Source organism: Ictidomys tridecemlineatus, chromosome 8, assembly GCF_052094955.1.
Source record: "Ictidomys tridecemlineatus isolate mIctTri1 chromosome 8, mIctTri1.hap1, whole genome shotgun sequence".
Lineage (NCBI taxonomy): Eukaryota > Metazoa > Chordata > Mammalia > Rodentia > Sciuridae > Ictidomys > Ictidomys tridecemlineatus.
In genome coordinates this window covers 109386286-109407732 of record NC_135484.1, presented here as the reverse complement: position 1 = coordinate 109407732, position 21447 = coordinate 109386286, and the positions used below count along the sequence as shown (strand labels likewise).

Sequence of the window (21447 nt, the reverse complement as noted above, 5' to 3'; positions counted from 1 at the left end):
AGCGAGAGAGGAGTTCTAGTGTTCCCCAGCACAACAAGTTAACTACAGCCTACAGCAATCTGTGATGTATTTCAAAATAACTAGAAGAGTCTGAAGGTATTCAACACGCAAAAATGATTAATGTTTGAGGAGATGAAAATGCTAATTATCCTGATATGTTCATTACACATTACATGTATATATTGAATTATTAAACTGTACCCTATAAATATGTACAAATATAATGTGTCAATTAAAAAAATTAAGAAAACACAAGTACTTAGAAACTGAGGTTTGAAAACAAGATAATCTTTCTGACCAGATGGAACTTTAAACCATAATGAGGGTCCAAGAATAAACAAGAACACCAATAAAAATAATGGCATGGCAGGGCTGGGGTTGTAGCTCAGTGGTAGAGCACCTGCCTAGCATATGCTAGGCAATGGATTCGATTCTCAGTACTGCATATAAATAAATAAATAAATAAATAAAATAAAGGTCTATCAACAACTAAAATATATATATATTTAAAAAAACTTTATTAAAAAATAATGCATGAGCTGGGGTTGTGGCTCAGTAGTAGAGCAATTGCATAGCATGTGTGAGGCACTGGATTCAATCCTCAGCACTGTATACAAATAAAATGATAAAGCAAAGGTCCATCAACAACTAAAAAAAAAAAATTAAATAATGGCAGATAATTTTAAAAATTAGAAAGTGCTTAAAATAATTTGTACCTAAATGTATGCCATAGAATATTCAACCGACCACAGCCATAAGCTAATAGTTTCACTTATCAGTGGAACTAGATAATTATCATCAATGGTTAGTTTATGTCCAATAGAGAAAAAGAAAAAGGTAGAGTCCTTACATACCTCTGGATGGAAATGTACTCCACGTTTACTTCACAAAAGAAAGAATGGACAATTAGTTTCTAGATCTAACTACCAATTTACAGATAATACAGTAAAAGACATAATAAATTTTAATTGACACCATTTGGAATACAATCACCAATATTTAGACTAAAGGAAACTATCAGAACAAATTACTCAATTGCCTTAATAAATAATTTGCAGGAGGATAAGAGGAACAATCAACTAATTGCAACATTTGAACTTTACTTCTATCTTGATTCAAATAAGCAACTACATTTAAAAATTAGATAATGGGGGGGAGGACTTGCTACATTGACTACTAGATATTCAATGACATTAAAGAATGTCAATTTTTATATACTTAATGATAACTGCTTTATTTAAAGAACTCATCTTCAGAGGCACATCATGAAATTCTTAAGAATAAATTAAATAAATATCTACAATTTGCTTCAAAATAATCTAAGAGTACAGTAAGGAAGAGAGAGCATAAAGTCCCAAATTTTCCCTAATAAAATGTTTTTTTAATTATGGGAAACAGTGTTTATTATAGATAAAAGACAACTGGAATTCTTTTTCCTGCTGATTTTTATATACTTTTAAAAACCTAATATGCAAATACAGAATATATAAAAATTCCAAGAGTAAAATTCTCCCTTTGCTTTCCATCCCCAACAGCCTCTGTAAAAGGAGTACTGCTGAAGAGACCTCTGGAACACACTTCCAGGAATCTTTTATGCATTTGAAAACATAATATTTAACTGGGAGTGATGGTGCACGCCTCTAATCCCAGCAACTCAGAAGGCTGAGGCAGGAGACCCTGTCTCCAATTTTAAAAAAGGTGGGAGGTTGGTGCTGGGATGTTACTTAATGATTATACACCCCTAGATTCAATGCCTAGTACTAAATAATAATAATAAGGTTTAATAATTGGATCCTACAATACATGTTATTCTGCATCTTTCTTATGGGACAATGTATGGTGGTCATATGTTCCATATGCCTGGCTTTCTCTCATTCTTTAAAAAAAAAAAAAAAAAAAACTATGTCATGAGTCAGGCACAGTGGCCCATGCCTATAGTCCCAGTTACTCACAGGCCAAAGAAGGAGGCCTTGAGCCCAAGAGTTTGAGAGCAGCATGGGCAACACAGCCAAACCCCTGTCTCAAATTAAATTAAAGAAATGAAAGACAGGGCTGGGGATGTGGCTCAAGCAGTAGCGCGCTCGCCTGGCATGCGTGTGGCCCGGGTTCGATCCTCAGCACCACATACAAACAAAGATGTTGTGTCCGCTGAAAACTAAAAAATAAATATTTAAATTCTCTCTCTCTCTCTTAAAAAAAAAAAGAAATGAAAGACTGTACCATATTGTATGATAGGTATTGCACAATTCATTTATCTCACTATAAGAGGAGAATAATGCTGTTTTTGATGTTTCATTATTACAAATAATACATCATAGAAATTGTTGGGCACATATCATGGCACACTTATGCAAGTATGTATGTGAAGTAATTTACAAAAGATGAATTGGTGTGTTAAGGGATATATGCATTTAAATTTTGGATAGATTTTATCAAACTGCCTTCCAAAAAGGTTACATTTAATATATACTCCCCCCTTCATATCCGGCAGCACTAGTACTTGAGATTGCATGTTTACCTATTACTGGGGATGATATTTTTTTTAAAAGTTTCAATATGACATTTGGAATATTATATATGCATTATATATTATGTTCATCTGTATGCTGTTAATTATGGTTTTCTTTCTTTTTATGTGAACTCTCAATTCATGTCTTTTCTATTAGATTCTTGGTCTTGTCAAATACTTGATGTTCTAATTAAATCAAAAAATACTAAATATCAACTTTAGCCTGGTGAAGTGGCACATGCCTGTAATCTCAGCAACTGGGGAGGCTGAGGCAGAAGGATCTCAAGTTCAAGGCCAGCCTCAGCAACTTAAGAAGCCCTAAGCAACTTAGCAAGACTCTGTTGCAAAATAAAAAATCAAAAGGCCTGGGGGTGTAGTTCAGTGGTTGAGCATCCCTGGGTTCAATCCCCAGTACCAAAAATATAAAACAAAAAAATCGTAGAAGAGCTGGAGTAAAAGTAGCTTAGTGGTAGAGCCCTTGCCTAGCTAGGTCAAGGAAGAAAGAAATAAAGAAAAGAAGGGAGGGAGGGAGGGAGGAAGAAAGGAAGGAAGGAGGAAAGAAAGGAAAAGAAAGGTTTTAATGTAAGAGTTCACACTAGGGGATGGGGTTGTAGAGTGTTTGCCCAGCATCTGTGAGGCACTGGATTTGATTCTCAGCACCACATATAAATAAATAAAGGTCCACTAACAACTAAAAAATATTTTTAAAAAAAGAGTACATACTATAAACCAGGAAACACTGTGACGTAATGAATTTGACTTTCTGTAACAGTATATGATATAATCACTGGACATTTAGATAAATGTCAAAAAAACGAGTAATAGAATACAGAAGACATGTCAGATGTTTATAACACATAACAGTCTTAAATTTACTAATTTTCCCTTAGTTCAGCAACTCTTCCTACCTTTTACCTCCTTGGTATGGCACTTCTATTCATCTGACTTGAAAACTTGTCATTCTCTTTAACTCCTGTTCATGTCACAATCAAATCAACTACCAAACCCTACTTATTTGTTTTTAAAAATAAAAGGTTCATGGGCTGGGGTTGTAGCTCAGTAGTAGAGCACTTGCCTAGCATATGTGAAGCACTGAGCTCGATTTTCAATACAGCATAAAAATAAATAAATAGGGCTGGGGTTGTGGCTCAGCGGTAGAGCGCTCGCCTAGCATGTTCGAGGCCCTGGGTTCGATCTCAGCACCACATAAAAATAAATAAATAAAGGTATTGTGTCCAAATATGACTAAAAAATAAATATTAAATAAATAAATAAATAAAAATAAAGACATTGTGTCCATCTGCAACTTAAAAAAAAAAGAAAGAAAGGTTCAGACCCTTGTCTAGATTCTTTGCTCATCCAAAAGAATGGACTTAAATGTTCCCCTTCCCAACTTCTTGAACCTATTCACCCCACCCCATTTCCAGTGCCATTCTCTACTGTCAAATTCAAGACCAAAACTCTACACACTTGCATTACTATTGCTTAAACCGTTAGTGATCTTGATGCCTCCCATCTTTCTGAATCTCTTATGATAAATATTAAATGCTGTTTGGAAACTTATCTCAAACCTGGCATTAGCTGTGTGACTTTAAGTTTGTAATTCAACTTTTCTGAACTTGTTCCCATATTCATTAAAATGGAGTATAATTATCTAAGTGTAGTGGCATATGCCTGTAATGCCACCTACTTGGGAGGCTGAGGTAGGAGGATCACAAGTTTGAGGTCAGTTTGGGCAATTTAATGAGACCCTGCCTCAAAATAAAAAATAAATAAAGATAAAGATGTAGGTAAGGTAGAGTGCTTGCCTAGCATGTGCAAAGCCCTGGATTCAATCTTAGTACAACAACAACAACAACAAAAATTTAAAAATAAAAGAATATGGGCTGGGTTGTAGCTCAGTGGTACAGAGCTTGCCTAATAATGCATGAGGCATTGAGTTCAATTCTCACCACCACATATAAATGAATAAATTAAAAATAAAAATCTACCAGCCACTAAGAAAATTTTTTAATTAAAAAAATAAAAGTGGCCCGGGCTGGGATTATAGCGCAGTGGTAGAGTGCTTGCCTAGCACCTGTGAGGCACTGGGTTCAAACCTCAGCACCACATAAAAATAAATAAATAAAATAAAGGTATTGCGTCTATCTGCAACTAAAAATATATATATTAAAAAAATAGGGGCTGGGGATGTGGCTCATGTGGTAGCGCGCTCTCCTGGCATGCGTGCGGCCCGGGTTCGATCCTCAGCACCACATACAAAGATGTTGTGCCCACTGAAAATAAATATTAAAAAAAAAAAATTCTCTCTTTCTCTCCTCTGTCTCTCACTCTTTATAAAAAAAAAGAGAGAGAAAAAAATAAAAGAAATAAAAGAATATAATTATCTACAAAGTTGGTATGATGATTATATGAAATAATTTAAGTGCTAATGCCTAATTCAAAAAATTAGATGATTAACACTAATATGAGTAAATTTTCTAAACCTCAATAGAATCTAAAGGGATTTTGTGGGGTTTTGTTTTATGTTGAGCTAGGTAGGGTCTCACTAAATTGCCCAGGCTGGTCAAACTCTTAGACTCAAGTCTCCTGAGTAGCCAAGATAGGCATGTGCCATTGTACCTAGCTTGAAGAGATTTTTAAATTAAATTAAAAACCAACTAACATTGGGCTGGGGGTGTGGCTCAGTGGTAGAACCTGTGAGGCACTGGGTTCTGTTCTCAGCACCACATAAAAATAAAGGCTGGGATTGTGACTCAGTGGCAGAGTGCTTGCCTCAAATATGTGAGGCACTGGGTTCAATCCTCAGCACCACATAAAAATAAAATAAAATCAAGGTATGATGTCCATCCACAACTACAAAAAATAAAAATAAAGGTATTGTGTCTATCTACAACTAAAAACATTTTTTTTAAAAACCAACTAAGACGATTCCAGTAGTTTGTATAAACTTAATATGTTAAACCTTGGGCTCCCAGTAAAACACAGCAGAATGAATATACATGTTTACCTTTTCGCCCTCTTAATACCCTATTAAAATCACAATAAAGGAACAAAAAGGGGAGATAAATTCTTTTTTTTTTAAGAGAGAGAGAGAGAGAGAGAGAGAAATTTTAATATTTATTTTTTAGTTTTCGGCGGACACAACATCTTTGTATGTGGTGCTGAGGATCGAACCCGGGCTGCACCCATGCCAGGCGAGCGCGCTACCACTTGAGCCACATCCCCAGCCCAAAGGAGACAGATTCTTAAAACAGAAAGAATAGAAAATGAAATAACAGAAGATGAATGGTTCCATGAAAATATTGAAAGTGGAAAGTGAATGGAGGAATGGAAACTAAAAGACCAGAACATGCCAAATCTTAAATGCCGTCATGCAAGGACCATGCTGGTTACAACCTCAGGAACCTGGAAAGGCTCAGGAACTAGAAGCTCCAACTACCTCTGAAAGCAAGGAAAGGCATACCCCTCCCCCTCAAAAAAAAAAAAAAAGAGTCTGGTTGAACACTTTGATAAGGATTCTTCAATTTCCCCTTCCCTAGTCATGAACATGACTATACCTCTCACTTGGACAGAAGATGTATTTTATCTGAACCTTGGCCATTCTGGTCTTTGGTATACCAGGCACAATCAAGAATGGGGCACCTGGCAGACAGCAATGCTGAATGTACAACAGCCATTTTATCTTTCTAAGTAACAAGATCAATGAATGAAAGGACAAAAAATGCCCAATTAAAAAAAAAGAGCTTCTATTAAAGTGTATTTTAAGATTAAAATAATTGTTACAGAAAATTTTTGGACATTCACATTTTGAATGTCAGTTTTCTATTAACATTCTAAGGACATTCCCAATTGTTTGCACTTAGAAATAGCTGAAGTGAGTGAGTGACAAGACACACATAAGATAAGACATAGAGCCGCTGGGCGGGAGTCTGAGAGTCTATTCCTTAACCTTCAAGGCACTATTAGGTGACTCGATTTAATGAGCCAAGTAATCTCTATATAAAAGTCTCTTAAACAAATTACAGGATCTTAGAAGCAACTCATCAGACAAAGAAAATCTCATACATAAAAGAACATTTTTTCTTCAAATAGCTTTTTAAAAAAATTAAATTAAAAATCAAGGGCTAGGGATGTGGCTCAGTGGTAGAGTGTTTGCCCTGCACATGCAAGGCCCCAATCCTCAGGACTATAAAAATAAACAAACAAACAAAAAATAAATAAATAGAAAACCAACTATTGTTTATCTGTACGAGGGGTGGATCCCAGAGCACTTTACCACTGAGTTACATCACCAGCACTTTTTATTTTTTTTTTTTATTTTGAGACAAGTCCTCACTAAGTTGTTGAGGTTGGCCTTAAACTTGCAATCCTGCCTCAGCCTCCTGAGTCACTGTGCCTCACTGGACAAAAGTGGCACTAACTTTGATAACAAGAGTAAATCAACCATAACAAGAATGACTGAATACACCCATCTTTATGGCTGTACTTGGGGTTCCATCTATTATAAAAAATCCTAAATCATTTAGTGCCTTTTTAAAAATAATCAAAAATATCAAGTCATACTGAGAAACAAGAGTCAGCACTGAAGATCCACAGTGGCTATGAATCCTGAGATTCCCCTGTAGGAGAAGCTACTCTAGGTCAACAGACAAAAGGGTTGGAAAGGAAGCTAGTATGCAAGCTCCAGGTGGGTAGAGAAATTTTTTTTTGCTTTTATTTTCTTTACTGCCTTGTTTCCATTCCTACAAGACAGAACATAGTAAATGTTCAATTAATACTGCAAGATAAATGGCTGTCCAGAAAGGTCCTTTCCAAAGTTGGCAGCAAACCATACAAAGAATATTCCAGCTTTGGCACCTATCAGTCGGAGAGGGCACTATGACTCTCTGGCCTGCACTGAGGTCTTTGCAATGTTCTGATGCAGATACAAACCACAGTGCTTCTCAATGAAGAAGAGTGGCCTAAACGTTTTTGCAAATCTTTTTTACTGTCTAAAATTAATTAAGAAAGACTGCTGGATTCTCCTCTGCTTCTGCATCTATTAAGTTTCACTTTAGATAGCCTTTGGAAAACTCCTTGCAAACTCCTGTGTAAATGAAGGGAAGAAAAGCAAATAATGTTTTAATGAAAAATGGTTTTGACCTTATTAGACCCTGAAAGAGCTGCCTTAGTCCTTGAACTAAGAAGTTAAGAGCCATAACTTTGATCAACATTCAGAAGAAATTTTCAAACAAGGGAAGGGGATTAAAAAAAAAAAAACAGAGGAAAACATCACTGACTACATGAAGCCACACTTATAAGAAGGCCAGGACATTTTAGCAGTAGTACTTGTCACTTTAAATATCACTTATTTTTTGTACATTAACAATAATTTCATCAGGAAGTGAATTTTGCTATTTGAAGAGGGGGAAAAAAAAAAAAAAGCCAATGCTTCAGTCTGACAAGACAGACCCCAGCACAAGAGCTACATATTATAACTCCTTCCAGTGGAGTATAAATGTCAATTGTTAAGGTACATTTACCTTTTTACTTAAAAGTGACATTCTAATTATAAGACCCATAAGTCACCTTTCTCCAGGCTTTTCTCTGGCACCACTTCCTGCTGTCATTCAAATATTATTTAACAGGACAAAAGAGCAATTTCCCATTACCAATCAGTTCCAAACTGCTCCACAGTTCAGTCTTTCAGTCTGCGTGATTCTATGAATAGCAGCTAAATGGTAATCCACAAATCCCCTCTAAACAATGTTCTTCAGCTAGTTCAGGTGATTACCATTTACTACAAACAATTCATCCTGCAGCAAAATAGCTGTATTCAAATAAGGTCAAGAAAAATAATTATTCAATAAATGTTCACAAATAACCACTTCATGCCGTCATTTTCCCTGTATCTAAGAAGATAACACACTTTCAAAAGTTCTTCCCCAGGGCTGGGCTGGGCTGGGGTTCAGGGGTAGAGCACTTGCCTAGTATGTGTGAGGCACTGGGTTCGATTTTCAGCACCACATATAAATAAATAAGTAAAGTTCCAACAACAACTAACAAAATATTTTAAAAAAAAAGTTCTTCCCACAGGCAGGCAAAAACAAATTAGTTTTTTTTTAAATTACTTATGGTGACATTTTCAGGAGATATACGGCCTTCATGTCTTATTAAACTCACACCTTTTAGCAAACTTTATTAACTAGGCCAGTACTCTCTTGATCAACAGCACAGGCCTTGGTGGGGATCCTAAGGCGCCACTTAGATTGCAACTCTGGGAAAATTACTTATTCCGCACCTCACTTTTCTCAGATTTACTTTTTAAATTTATTATTGTTGTTGTTGTTATTATTTGGTACTGGAGATTGAGCCCATACCTTTTCATTTTTTTAAATTTTGAGACAGGGTCTCATTAAATTGCTAAGGTTGGTCTCATACTTGTGATCCTCCTGCCTCAGCTCCCAAATCAATGGAATAATAAGCCTGCACCACCACGCCCAGCTTTTCTAGGCTTTAAAATGAAGATAATAATAGTATCTACCACTTAAATGGATGAAAGGATTAAGTGAAATAATGAATAAATGAGTAAGGCACTTAAAACATTGCTTGATACACAACTCAGTAAATGTTGGCTCTTGTCTATATGTACTAGCCTATTAAAACAACCTCACTATAGTCACAGCAGATAGAATAGTCCATAATAATTAATAGAGCCCCAGGATAATGCAACGGGGAAATACCAAAAAAGAGGGAAATACTTTAAAAAGCTTACTGAGGTGCCTTCCTTCTCTACACGGGCAACTGTCAGCACCACTTATGAAAATGCTGACAAGCCAGGGGAAAGGCAGCAAAGATATCTGCAAAGTTACTACTATTCTATGAAACAAGAAAAAGAGAGGCTCAAGAGGCCGAGTCAGGAGGATCATAGGTTTAAAGACAGCCTTAGCAAATCAGTGAGGCCCTAAGCAACTTGGTAAGGTCCTGTCTCTAAATAAAATATAAAAAAGGGCTGGGAATGTGGCTCAGTGGTTAAGCACCTGAGTTTAATCCCCGGTACAAAAAAAAAAGAAAAAGAGAAATTCAAGAAAACTTGTCTTTCCAAGTAGATTGATGGACACTTAACAGAAAACTTGACATAGCTATCTAGAAATAAGAGAACTGTGGGCCAAGTGTGGTAGCACACGCCTGTAATCTCAACAACTAGGGAAAATGAGGAAGGAGGATTGCAAGTTCAAGGCCAATCTGGGCAACTTGGTACATTCCTGTCTCAAAATAAACATTAAAAAAAGGGGCTGTGTTGGGGCTGGGGATGTGGCTCAAGCGGTAGCGCAATAGCCTGGCATGGGTGCGGCCCGGGTTCGATCCTCAGCACCACATACAAACAAAGATGTTGTGTCCGCCGAGAATTAAAATAAATAAATATTTTTAAAAAAAAAAAAAAAGGGGGGGGCTGTGGAGGGCACTGGGGTTGTGGCTCAATGGTAGAACGTTTGCCTAGCATGTGGATTCGATCCTCAGCACCACATAAAAATACATAAAATAAAGGCATTATGTCCATCTACAAATGAAAAAAATTTAAAAAAAAAAGGGGGGGGGGCTAGGGAACCGGGGGTTGTAGCTCAGTGGTAGAGCATTTATCTTGCACATGTGAGAAACTGGGTTTGATACTCAGCACCATGTAAAAAATAAATAAATAAATAAATAAATAAAAATAAAGATATTGTGTCCATATACATATATATGTATTTTTTTTAAAAAAAAAGGCTGGGGATATACTTATAGGTAGAACATCACTGTGAGTTGAATCTCCAGTACTACAAAAAATAAAAATAAAAATTTTAAAAAAAAGAAATAGAAATCAAAGAACTGTGCATTCTGCTTTGAAACAGATACTTTTGCAGGCAACATAAAATTATTGTAGGCTGAAGGTGGTTGTCTATTCATACATACCTGTATGTATCACCTATACTGTAAGATATGCAGTAAGAGTTCCAGGTGTATAACTCTATTCTCAGACACAATCTAGCAGCATACTCTGAGAGAAATGAAACTTAAAGCCAAAAAGAAAATTTTCATGAAAGTCTTTGCCACCAGGATTAACCTTATCCAGAGATGATGTAACTGGTGGAGTTTATCAGAGAAAGAGTCATGGTGGATGAATGATACATAAAATTACTAACCGGGACACATATGAAAATTCTAGCTACCACTTACTAAACACTATGTGCCAGGCCTTCTTTTTTTGTTTTTTATATGGATTAACTAATTAATTCTTAATATTGCTATAAGATAGGCATTTTATTGTCTCTACCTTAAAGCTGAGGACTGAGGTACAGAAAGAGATTAACTTGCCCAAATGTCAAGTTAACAGTGGCTGGTCCTCTCTGGCAGGGGACTGTGATTCACTAGAGGGTTTTGGTTATCTATGACACTGAAATTTTTGACAATAAGAATGTAAGGACTTGTATAATTAGAATTGTTTATATCTCATAACCTTAGTCAGACTTTTTATTGGGCTTTCTTTGATATTCTATTTAACTTCCACCTGACACACATCTGCACTTGCTCACATGAGCAAGACCCCCATGGTGAGCCTAATATCAGAGCAGCTGGCAGCTCTTGGAGAAGAAGAAGGGGTGGATAATTACTCTTGACAGGTCATGACAGACACAGTCTCTATCCAACTACCAATAAACTTCAAAAACTACGTAAGTTTGCCAGTCTCCAGATCCCAGTTTATGTCAAATATGGCTGTGTCCCCTCTTAGCTTAAGTTAATTCAGGGCATTGAAAAATAAACAAGTTTACAATGGAAGCAGGTAGTAAAAGTTCAGAATAGGGATAAAACAAAGATTGTGATTGGTCACTTACCCTAATAGGATTGCAATATTACAGACTGGCCATGCATAATCCTATTATGAACACTTTTCATTAATAAGGTTTTATTATAGTTTTATTTCTTACCCATTAAACAAGGTTTTTTCATCTTCTTCCATATTATTCCACAGGCATTGGTTAGGTTTCCTCTTCTCTATTACCTATGATGGAAATAATCTGTAAGGCCAGAAAAAAAAAAAGCAAATTCATTTAGCAATTCAAAATATGATCAATATATTACAATGCAGTGAACTCCCTACAAGCCCTCAAACCTGACATAAAAGAATGAAAAAATAAACTGACATTTTTTTTTTTCAGCTAGGAATCAAGATTTATTCACTTACAGGTAGACTGATTCATAAACGGAAGTATAAAGGTTTACTTCCCGAAAAAGTACACTGCATTTGTTTTAGGTTTTAAAGATGACATATTATCCTTGCATATAATCAGAAAAACTTCATGGTAACAAAATTATCCAAGTATCAAAAGCCAAAATTATTTTTGTGTAAGTGAAATACATAATAATCCAATATAGCAGGAGGTGATTCTTTTGTGTTAACTGGTTTCATGATCTTTATGTAAGCAGCAGCATTCTTCTTAAAGAGCAGTGTATAGTCTACACACAGGACCTTATATTAATCAAAGATGTCTAGAGTTTATAATTTGAATAAATTGCACATATAATCATTTTTTAGATTTCTGACAAGTATTCAGGGCACAATAAAGCTTGAGCTTGGCATACTTAACTACTATGTAACAGAATGGAAAATTCTCTATTTTGTCATCCTAATTGCTCACACAAGAATCCCCTTTGGAAGAAACTTTCTTTGTGAAAATATGTTTCCTCAATATGGACCCCCCACCTCTCATGTCCAGTCCCCTTGGAGCGAGTGGGTGGTTCCCTGCAGAATGGCTGTCAAGATCCCAGAATGGTTGTCAAGAAAGGGAAATTGCTCTGCATCAGACAAGGGGAAGAATTTGTTGTTTTATCTCTGAAAGGAAAGTAGAGAAGAATGCTGAGGAGAGGGAATGGGAGAGAAGAAAAGAAGAGCTAGCATAATGGAGCAAAGCTGGGATTAGGTAGGGGTGAAGCTCTCAGGTCAAGGGAGGTCTGAAAACGTTTAAGACCGGGGATGCCTTACTAGGAGAGTTGGCTGCATTAATGCAAAGCAAGGCTCACCCCACCTCTATTTGGCCGCCTTTCTTCAGTTAGATATACAAAATCTGCAAATGTCCTGTGTGAATAGGGCCTTTCTAAAACCAGTAAAGAAAACAAGTTTCTCATCTGGGTGTGCTAAGTGAAATCAGTAGCACAGGGCAAGAATGTACAAGGCCAGGAGACAGAAGAGGATGAGAGATCAGAAAACACACAAGGATGTTTAGGGAGAGCTTAAATCTTCCACACATTCTAGGCTGAAGGGTTGGAGGCAAACTTATTCAGAAAACTACATGAATGGGGTCTCATAAAGTGTTCCTCTTTCCTTATCCAAATGAGCTAACTTGCAATGTAAGAAAACTAAAAAATTAAAAGTTGTCTTAATTATACTTAAAACCAAGTTATTTTAACTAATTTTAGATGCTTCCCCAAAGTTAACTACAATAGTCTCTTCTATATTAAACGGCACCTAGGATATTTAAACAAGGGAGTTTATGCTTACAGCCCTATGAAACAGTTATTAATTTGAAGAATAATGACTTTAATAATGATGATAGAGATTCTGAAAATTGGGAAATTATAGTAAGTCAGTTCACTTTTACAAACTATTAGTTTTAGTAAAACTCCACATATTCAAAAATTTTCCATCTGGGTCCCACATACGTCATTTCAACGACTGCAATATGCTTTGGAATGGGAGGGGCATGGAATTACAGATATATAAAACAAAGCACTGGAGTAGGAACGAAATATAAATGTAGATGACATCTCTTTCAGTGCTCATTTGAAATAAAGTCCCCAAATCACAGGCAGGCATATTCCAAACTTACCTATTAATGAACATACTGATCTCTTGGGCTGTTGGATGTTATCACTATGATGTCTATTTACTAGCAGGAGACCTTACTTAACTTCTCTGAGTCTGTTTCTAATCACCTTCATAGCACTGGTATGAAAATTAAAGGAGAATATGGCTAAAATGCTCATACACTGCCTGGCACCCAGCCACTGGTTTAGTTTTCTTCATTTAACTTTCTACCCTTAGTTTAGAGGAGTTCCCAGGGCTTGAAAAGGAGAAAATCAATCTTGGAATGTTACCCAACTAACTTATTTTGACAAATAATAATAATACAAATGAATATGATAGCTATTAACATCTATAAATCCTTTAATGTATGCCACATATTCATCCAGTACTTCATTCAATCCTCACAACTATGAGGTAGATATTATTTTTATTCCCATTTTGCAGACAAGGAAATGGAGGCACAAACAAGTTTCATAGATAATAAGTGGCAGAATTAGGATTCAAACATGTTTCTACTCTTTAAGAAATATTAGCCTCATCTGATTCATAGTGGGGTAGGGAGAGGGAGCATGGGAGGAATAGACGAACTCTAGATAGAGCAGAGACCGTTGGAGGGGAAGGGAGGGGCATGGGGTTAGAAATGATGGATTGTGACGGTCATTATTATCCAGAGTACATGTATGAAGACACAAACTGGTGTGAATATACTTGGTATACAACCAGAGACATGAAAAATTGTGCTCTATATGTGTAATAAGAATTATAATGCATTCCACTGTCATATAAATTTTAAAAATTAATTAAAAATAAATAAATAAGTAACCCATTAAAAAAAAAAAAAGAAATACTAGCCTCAAGGACTAACATCTAGGTGACAGCAGCAAGGCCCTTCTTTGAGGGTTCACAAATATTATTATAGTCAAATAGGGTACGTTCAGAATTGATCTGCAGAATTGACCTGTTATCTAAAAAATACATACAAACATATAATCTATATAATAATTATGGAGTGACTGGATGGTGAGAAGTAAATATGGTGTCTTAGAGTTTAAAGTGTGAATGGGACTAATAGGTACATTTTAAATTTTTTTCTTTTTAATATCCAGTCTCTTCATTCCTTCATCAATATACATTGAGAACCTATTCAGGATTTGGCACTTTTTTAGACATCAAAGATGTTCACAATAGGTAAAATAAGATGCAGTTGCTGGGACTCCATAATTTTACTATCAGCAAGGATTTGTTGGATTTAAGTATGCTCCTTGACTCAGTCATATGATTTTCCTATCCCAATCTATAAGCTCACAGTAAAATGTCTATGTCAAAAATGTTTCAAGTACACAATTAGATGAATAAGAGCAAAACATACTGATATGGCATTTTATGGCTTTCAAAGTACTTCTACACATATCCCTTGGGGTGCCTCAAGCCAGTACTGAGAGCAGGTAAGGCAGGAATGATAGTCTAGGAAGTGATATCTAATGCAGTCTGATTATTGTGGAGTTGAGACATATTCTAACTGCAAAAGAACCAATGGCTCAAAATCTGAATTTGATGCTCTTTCTACATTTAAATAAAAAGTCTACAAAAATTACTTTTTCCAAAGTCAATGTCATAATTGATTTTTTAAAAAATCAGAAACAATCAGTCATATATAATTAAAGTTAAAATAGGCCAAAAGTATTAGAAGATACCAAAGGCTAAAAAACCCTCACACAACTAAATAGAGGAATACTCACACAAATAAAGAAAAATTAATAATGCAAAAAGAAATGTAACATTTTTACATTTCAGTGCACAACATGGACAGCATGAACAAAAGATTCAAGATCTGCTCGTTTTGCTTGTTCTAAGATTCGAAATTATCAGTTTATCATGGTTTTTTTAATAATGGTTTTTAAGTCCAAATTCAGGGCTTCTACAAAAGAACTGCAAAATAGACTCATGAATTCCTGTGAAACACAAAGAGTGCTAGTATTGCAGTTACACACTCTGTGGTTCAAAATTATCTAGGTAGTAATAGCCCTGTTCACTTGACAAATGAATTGATTTCTTGTGAGCTGTTTATTAAAATGCTTTTTCACCAAAAGACAGAAATGTTATGTCAGTTTAAGAAACTATATATTAGAGGGATCATGAACTAAAATCAATTTCCATACATGTATGAGTTTGTCCGGATGAACCCAACTACTATGTATAACCATTACGATCTAAAAGAGAGAAAAAAAAAAAGAAACTGTGTGTTTCTGTGTGTATATTACAGCATACATGAAATAGCCAGCTAGATTGTGACCTTACTGAGGCCAGGGATTATTTTCCACTTATTATTTTCCTGTTGAAACACCATAGTTATAGTACAAAAGACATAGTAATATATATTTTGGTCAAATTAATCACCAAGAGATGGTCCCATTTTTATATTTATCTTAAATTTTACCTCTTATATAAAATGATTTCTAACATTTGTAAAGTAGCTTTCTTGCTTTGGCCATATCCTCAGCCCAGAATTTCTAATTTTGATACTGACACGTGTACGCACACACACATAAACACCTCTTTTTTTTTTTTTTAATATTAGATCAAACCTACAACCTCTCACATGTTAGGCCGGCATTCTACCACATCGTCAGTCTTTTTATTTTTTATCTTGAGATAAGGTCTCACTAAGTTGTCCAGGCTGGCCTTGAATTTGCAATCCTCCTGCCTCAGCCTTTCAAGCAAGAAGGATTACAGATGTTTGCCACAGAGCCTGGCTAAAGTACCTATTCTCAATTTAAAACTCATTTACCACAGCAAACTGGAATTTTATCATCTTTCCACATGTACACTGTCATGTTAGAACAAAACATTTCATCCTTGAGCCTTCTTAAAAAAAAACAATTTGGGATTAATACAATGATATATGAAATTCAGAATCCCAGACTGAAATATGGTCAAGTTCCACATTAGAAATTTTCCTCCCTAAATACCTATATGGTGGTTAGGACCAAAAAGGCTTTAGGATCCATCTGCCATGTTGACTGACTTCCATATCTAAAAAGATACTCGAAGAATCTGTTAACTTAAAGGGGCACAAGAGTATTGGAAAGTGAAAAAGCTTCAGATTTAAAATCATAAGGCTTGAGTTTAAGTCCCAGATATTCATTTTTTAACAGTGTGACCTTGGACTACTCACTAATTCTAATGTCTTAGAATCCCTACATCCTCACTGATAAAAGGATATAAAATCAGCTCTATTCCCTCGAAAAGATGCTGCAAAGGTCAAATAAGAAAATAAGAATTATAAACTGGCAAGAGCCATACATGAATTAGTTATTCTTTTTTTAATATTTGTTTTAGTTATTCTTTCCTTGCTAGCAAAGAAAGAAAAGATTTTAGATTAGTATTCTGAAAAGAAGACACACCAATATTCAAACATTCCATGGGTTTTAGGGAAAGCTGGGATAAAAAGAGCCAGAACATCCAGAATTGAAAGAATTCTAAAATGTGTTTGGTATCCAGTTCTTAATTCCAATTGAAGATGTAGTCTTAACTAAAAGCTTATAAGGACTAGTGGACATAAGATTTTTGCCAGATTGGGAATTCTTTCTCCCCAAATAAGATGACCTAAGAACTTTGGCTTAATATGCTTGTATTCTTCCCAATCATCCAAGATAAATGCAAACAAAAGAATACCAAATCCTATTTAGTCTGGAGAGCAGCCATTTCAGCCTCAAAATCACCTTCACACAGCACACATCACAGTTGCTATTTCATCACTCTGCCTAAATGTAATCTTGTTTTTTGTATGCTCCACATATTATAAATATTAATTGGTAGAGTTTAGTTTGCCAGCATATATCAAACCATTTTTTAAAGTTTTTTAAATATTGAAGATTTCTTTTTCTTTTTGCTAGACAAATAGCATGTCCTTTTATTTGTTTATTTTTATGTGTTGCTAAGGATCGAACCCAGATCCTCACATGCGCTAAGAAAGAGCTCTACCACTGAGCCACAACTCCAGCCCTTCAAACCATTTTAAAACATTAATTCTGTCATTACCAAGCACTTCTTATAAATACTATAAGACAATTTTGGAAACACAGAGCAACAACTTCAATGGTGAGAGAATATTTATGAACATTTATCATACACCCACTACACACTACACCCCACGCTTTTTGAGGTGTTTTCACCTATACTTGTTCGTTTGCTTTCCACACTGAGAGAGATCAGGTGCATTTTACAGATGAAGAATGAAGAAGGGTCAGATTGGTTAGTAAGTGACTAGCCTATGATCACACAGCCAAGGAAACAGCAGCATCCAGGCCCCAGAGAATTGCGTTGTTAGCAAGGAATGTGAGATTAAATAGTTTTGTGCCCATGGTAAAACTTAATTGGCAGTTAGCTTTGTTCAAGAAGTTCCTGAACAAAAACAGTTTTTAAGTGTTAAACATAAAGACAAAAACAGTTTTAAATTTAAACATAAAGACCTGTCACTACAGTTAGTTGTTTTAATGGGAAAACCCACAAAGAAAACACTAATTTACTAAATAAAATCAATAACTATTTTTATAAAGATTATCTCTTCGAGATCATTTCTAAGTAGGTATCAAAAATTACCTGAATCTCACAAACATGAAAATATTTCAAATAAGAATTTTAATACTATATTTTTAAAAATGCTTCCTCTAATCAAAGCTCTTCCTTTAAAATTAAAATGTTAACTCTAACCTGTATATTGCTATTTACTCTAGTAAGTTGTTTTTCCTGAAAATCCCCATTTAAAAAAACACCTAATGTTTTTAAAATAAACATTATAAACAGGTTTTAAAACAGACAATAATAAAGGTTGAGATAAAATTACTGAACTACTTATCTGAACCAGGTAATGAGAAGCTAGGGGTATATAGATAAAATCTAAAGTCTATAGAGCGTTTCAACTAAAAGATTCCAGCAGAAATAATTTAACACTTGATGGCTACACTGTTATCTGGTAAGAGTATTCAAAGATATAATAGATCTTAAAAATATAAAATTGCTGGGTTGTGGCTCAGTGGTAAAGAGCTCACCTAGATGCATGAGGTACTGGGTTCGATCCTCAGCACCACATAAAAATAAAATAAAGATATTGTGTCCATCTAAAACTAAAAAATAAATATTTTTAAATGTATATAAAATTGCATATGAAGTCATTAAACAGTACTCTAATTAGGTGTAGTCATTAAGAGATCAGGATCAGGGCCTGGGGATGTAGCCTAGTGGTAAAGCACTTGGCTAGCATGCACAATGCCCTGGTTTCAATCCCCAGCACTGCAGAAGAGGGGGAAAAGGGGAAAAGATGAAGAAATCAGGTTTATGAGCCAGACTGGCCAGATTAGAATCTAAGTGAGTCCATCCAGCTGTGGTACCACACATCTGTAACCCTGGCAACTCAGGAGGCTAAGGCAGAAGTATCCCAAGGCTGAAGGCAAGCCTGAGCAACTTATTGAGATCCTGTCTCCAAAAAAAAGAAAACAGAAGGCTGTGATATAGCTCAGTGGTAAAGTGCCCTGGGCTCAATCCTGAATACAACAGAAATGGGAAAGGGCAGAATCCCAGTGAGCCCAAATTCCTAGCTGTGAAAATGCCCTGTGCCTCAGTTTCTTCACCTATCTCATAAAGCTGTTGAGAATTAAAGAGTATAAAGTGCTCAGAAAAGTCAATGGCATTGGGGTTAGTTAATTATTTTTTAAGTACTATCTGTGTAAAAAAATTAAATATACATGTAAAAGACTGAAAGACCTCCATTATTGAGCTATTTTGCTTTCAGATTAAGAATTTAAAACATAATATGCTGGTCACCATGGTACAAGCCTCTAATCCCAGCTACTTATCTGTAATCCTTGCTCCTAGGAGGCTAAGGCAGGAGGATAGCCAAGTTCAAGATCAGTCTGGGCAACTTATCAAGACTCTGTCTCAAAATAAAAAGGGCTGGGGATGTAGTTCAGTGTTAGAGCATTTGCCTAGCATGTGTGAGGCCCTGGGTTCAATCCCCAGCAGCATGAATGAATGAAAAAATAAAATAAGGAGAAGCATGGGGCTGGGGTTGTAGCTCAGTGGTTGAGCTTGTCTCTCATGCATGAGGAACTGGGTTCAATCCTCAGCATCACATAAAATAAAATAAATAAATAAAACAAAGATATTGTGTCCATCTACAACTAAAAACAATTCAAAATAAATAAAGAGGGCTGGGGATGTGGCTCAAGCATAGCGTGCTCACCTGGCATGCGTGCGACCCGGTTCGAGCCTCAGCACCACATACAAAAACAAAGATGTTGTGTCTGCCAAAAAAACTAAAAAAATAAATAAATATTAAAATTCTCTCTCTCTCTCTCTCTCTCTCTCTCTCTCTTTTTGAAAGAAAGAAAGAAAGAAGAGAAACAAACCCCAAACTTTATTGGTAACAGAATAGCAGTAACCTGAGGTGGGGGATAGGGAAAATCACACAGGAACTTCTATACAATACAAATGGTTACCTCAGCTTTTTTTTTACTACGCTTTAAAATGTGTTTAAAATGTATTTCACATATTATTTTTCCCAATAAAGATAAAAACTAATGCATCTCCCAAGCATAGTAACAAGAATGCATTGTTTAACCTTAGAAGAGAAGGAGAATAAATCTGTTGACTTTTTGCAGGTAACTTCAGATGGCTTGCTATATAGTTTACTTAGCCAAGCAAAAATTTCATGGTTTGGCTGTTACAAAGGGTGTCACTGATTCACGGGAACACCTCTTTATGGTCACAAATCTGGAGGTTGTAAGGAATCTCAGTGGGCTTATCTTCTAACAGGTTTGCTCTCCAGATAAGGGAACATGAATTCCCTTAGCTTCTGAAAAACAGGCTTTCTCCACTCTGCTCCCAGCTGTTACTACTAGTTACCACTGTCACAGAAAGGGGCACAGCCCATTCTTCAATTGTCTCATGACAGTGACTAGAAAGAGGGTGAATTTATACCATCCATCAGGATCTGTTGAAGACCCAACATGAACCCCAAAAGATGCTAAAACTACAGAGGAGCCCAGTGCTTTAATCAAAGAAGGTGCCCCATAAATAGGTGTGTCAAAAGTACAAAGCAAGGTTTCTGCTCAAGGCTTTTACATACAAGGGAAAATTGGCAGAGAATTATATGCTGACATATAATGAATTGAGCGGAACCTGGGGGCAAAGTTTACAAACTATAAAAGATAGGCGAGAAGGAGAAATAAGAGCAAAGATTTATGTAGTATGGGGTTAAATGGAAGAAGGAGTTTTGGAAGAGAGGGGTTAAAAACTGAGTAAAGAAATCTTTCTAGAAATTTCTCCAAGGAAATCTGTTGATATTTTTACAGATATACTAATTTGTTCTACATATTTTACCAGTCATAATCATATTAAGCAAAGAATTCCCATCCTCTCTCACAAAGAACTTGAACCCACTGAGAGAAAGGGAATAGTAAGTAGTAAGAAAAAAGAAACATTTTAAATACTCAATATAAATTCTTTAAAACATGAATATCTTTAAAAGGTAAGACACAAATTTTCTCCAAGTTTTGTTTTTTGTTTTTGTTTTTTACTAGGAATTTAACCCAGGGGCAAGTGACCACTGAGATACAACCCCATCCCTTTTTATTTTTAATTTTGAGACAGAGTCTCTGTAAGTTGCTTAGGCCTTACTCAGTTGCTGAGGCTGTTCTTGAACTGGCAATCTTCCTGTCTCAGCCTCCCAAACCACCAGAATTAAGGCATGTGCCACCATGTCCAGCAAATTTTCTCAAGTTTTAAAGTTCATTCAAATAAAATGAGACCCCCCAAATATTAACAAGGAAGAAAACCATAAAACATATTGGAGAGGCTGGGGATGTGGCTCAAGCGGCAGCACGCTCGCCTGGCATGCATGTGGCCCGGGTTCGATCCTGAGTACCACATACAAACAAAGATGTTGTGTCCGCCAAAAACTAAAAAATAAATATTAAAAATTCTCTCTCTTTCTCTCTCTCTCTCTCTTTCTCTCTCTCTTTAAAAAAATATATTATTGGGGTGGAGGTACTAGGGATTGAACTCGGGGGCACTTGACCACTGAGCCACATCCCAGACTTATTTTGTATTGTTT

General features: G+C 35.8%; 1 protein-coding gene across 24 annotated transcripts in view; it reads right to left on the bottom strand.

Annotated features, from left to right (window-relative positions):
* Positions 1-21447, bottom strand: part of Usp49 (ubiquitin specific peptidase 49) — a 91816-nt gene that overhangs the window by 44128 nt on the left and 26241 nt on the right. For 13 of the 24 annotated variants that reach the window (XM_078020023.1, XM_040282640.2, XM_040282625.2 and 10 more), the window contains 2 exons: positions 11458-11547; positions 855-882 (listed from right to left, as the gene is read on the bottom strand). The gene's annotated coding sequence lies outside the window, so the exon portion shown is untranslated. Of the gene's footprint in view, positions 1-854; positions 883-11457; positions 11548-12233; positions 12345-19575; positions 19649-21447 lie in introns of those variants that run through there. The other 11 variants (XM_078020028.1, XM_078020016.1, XM_078020017.1 and 8 more) reach the window with 4 other exon arrangements.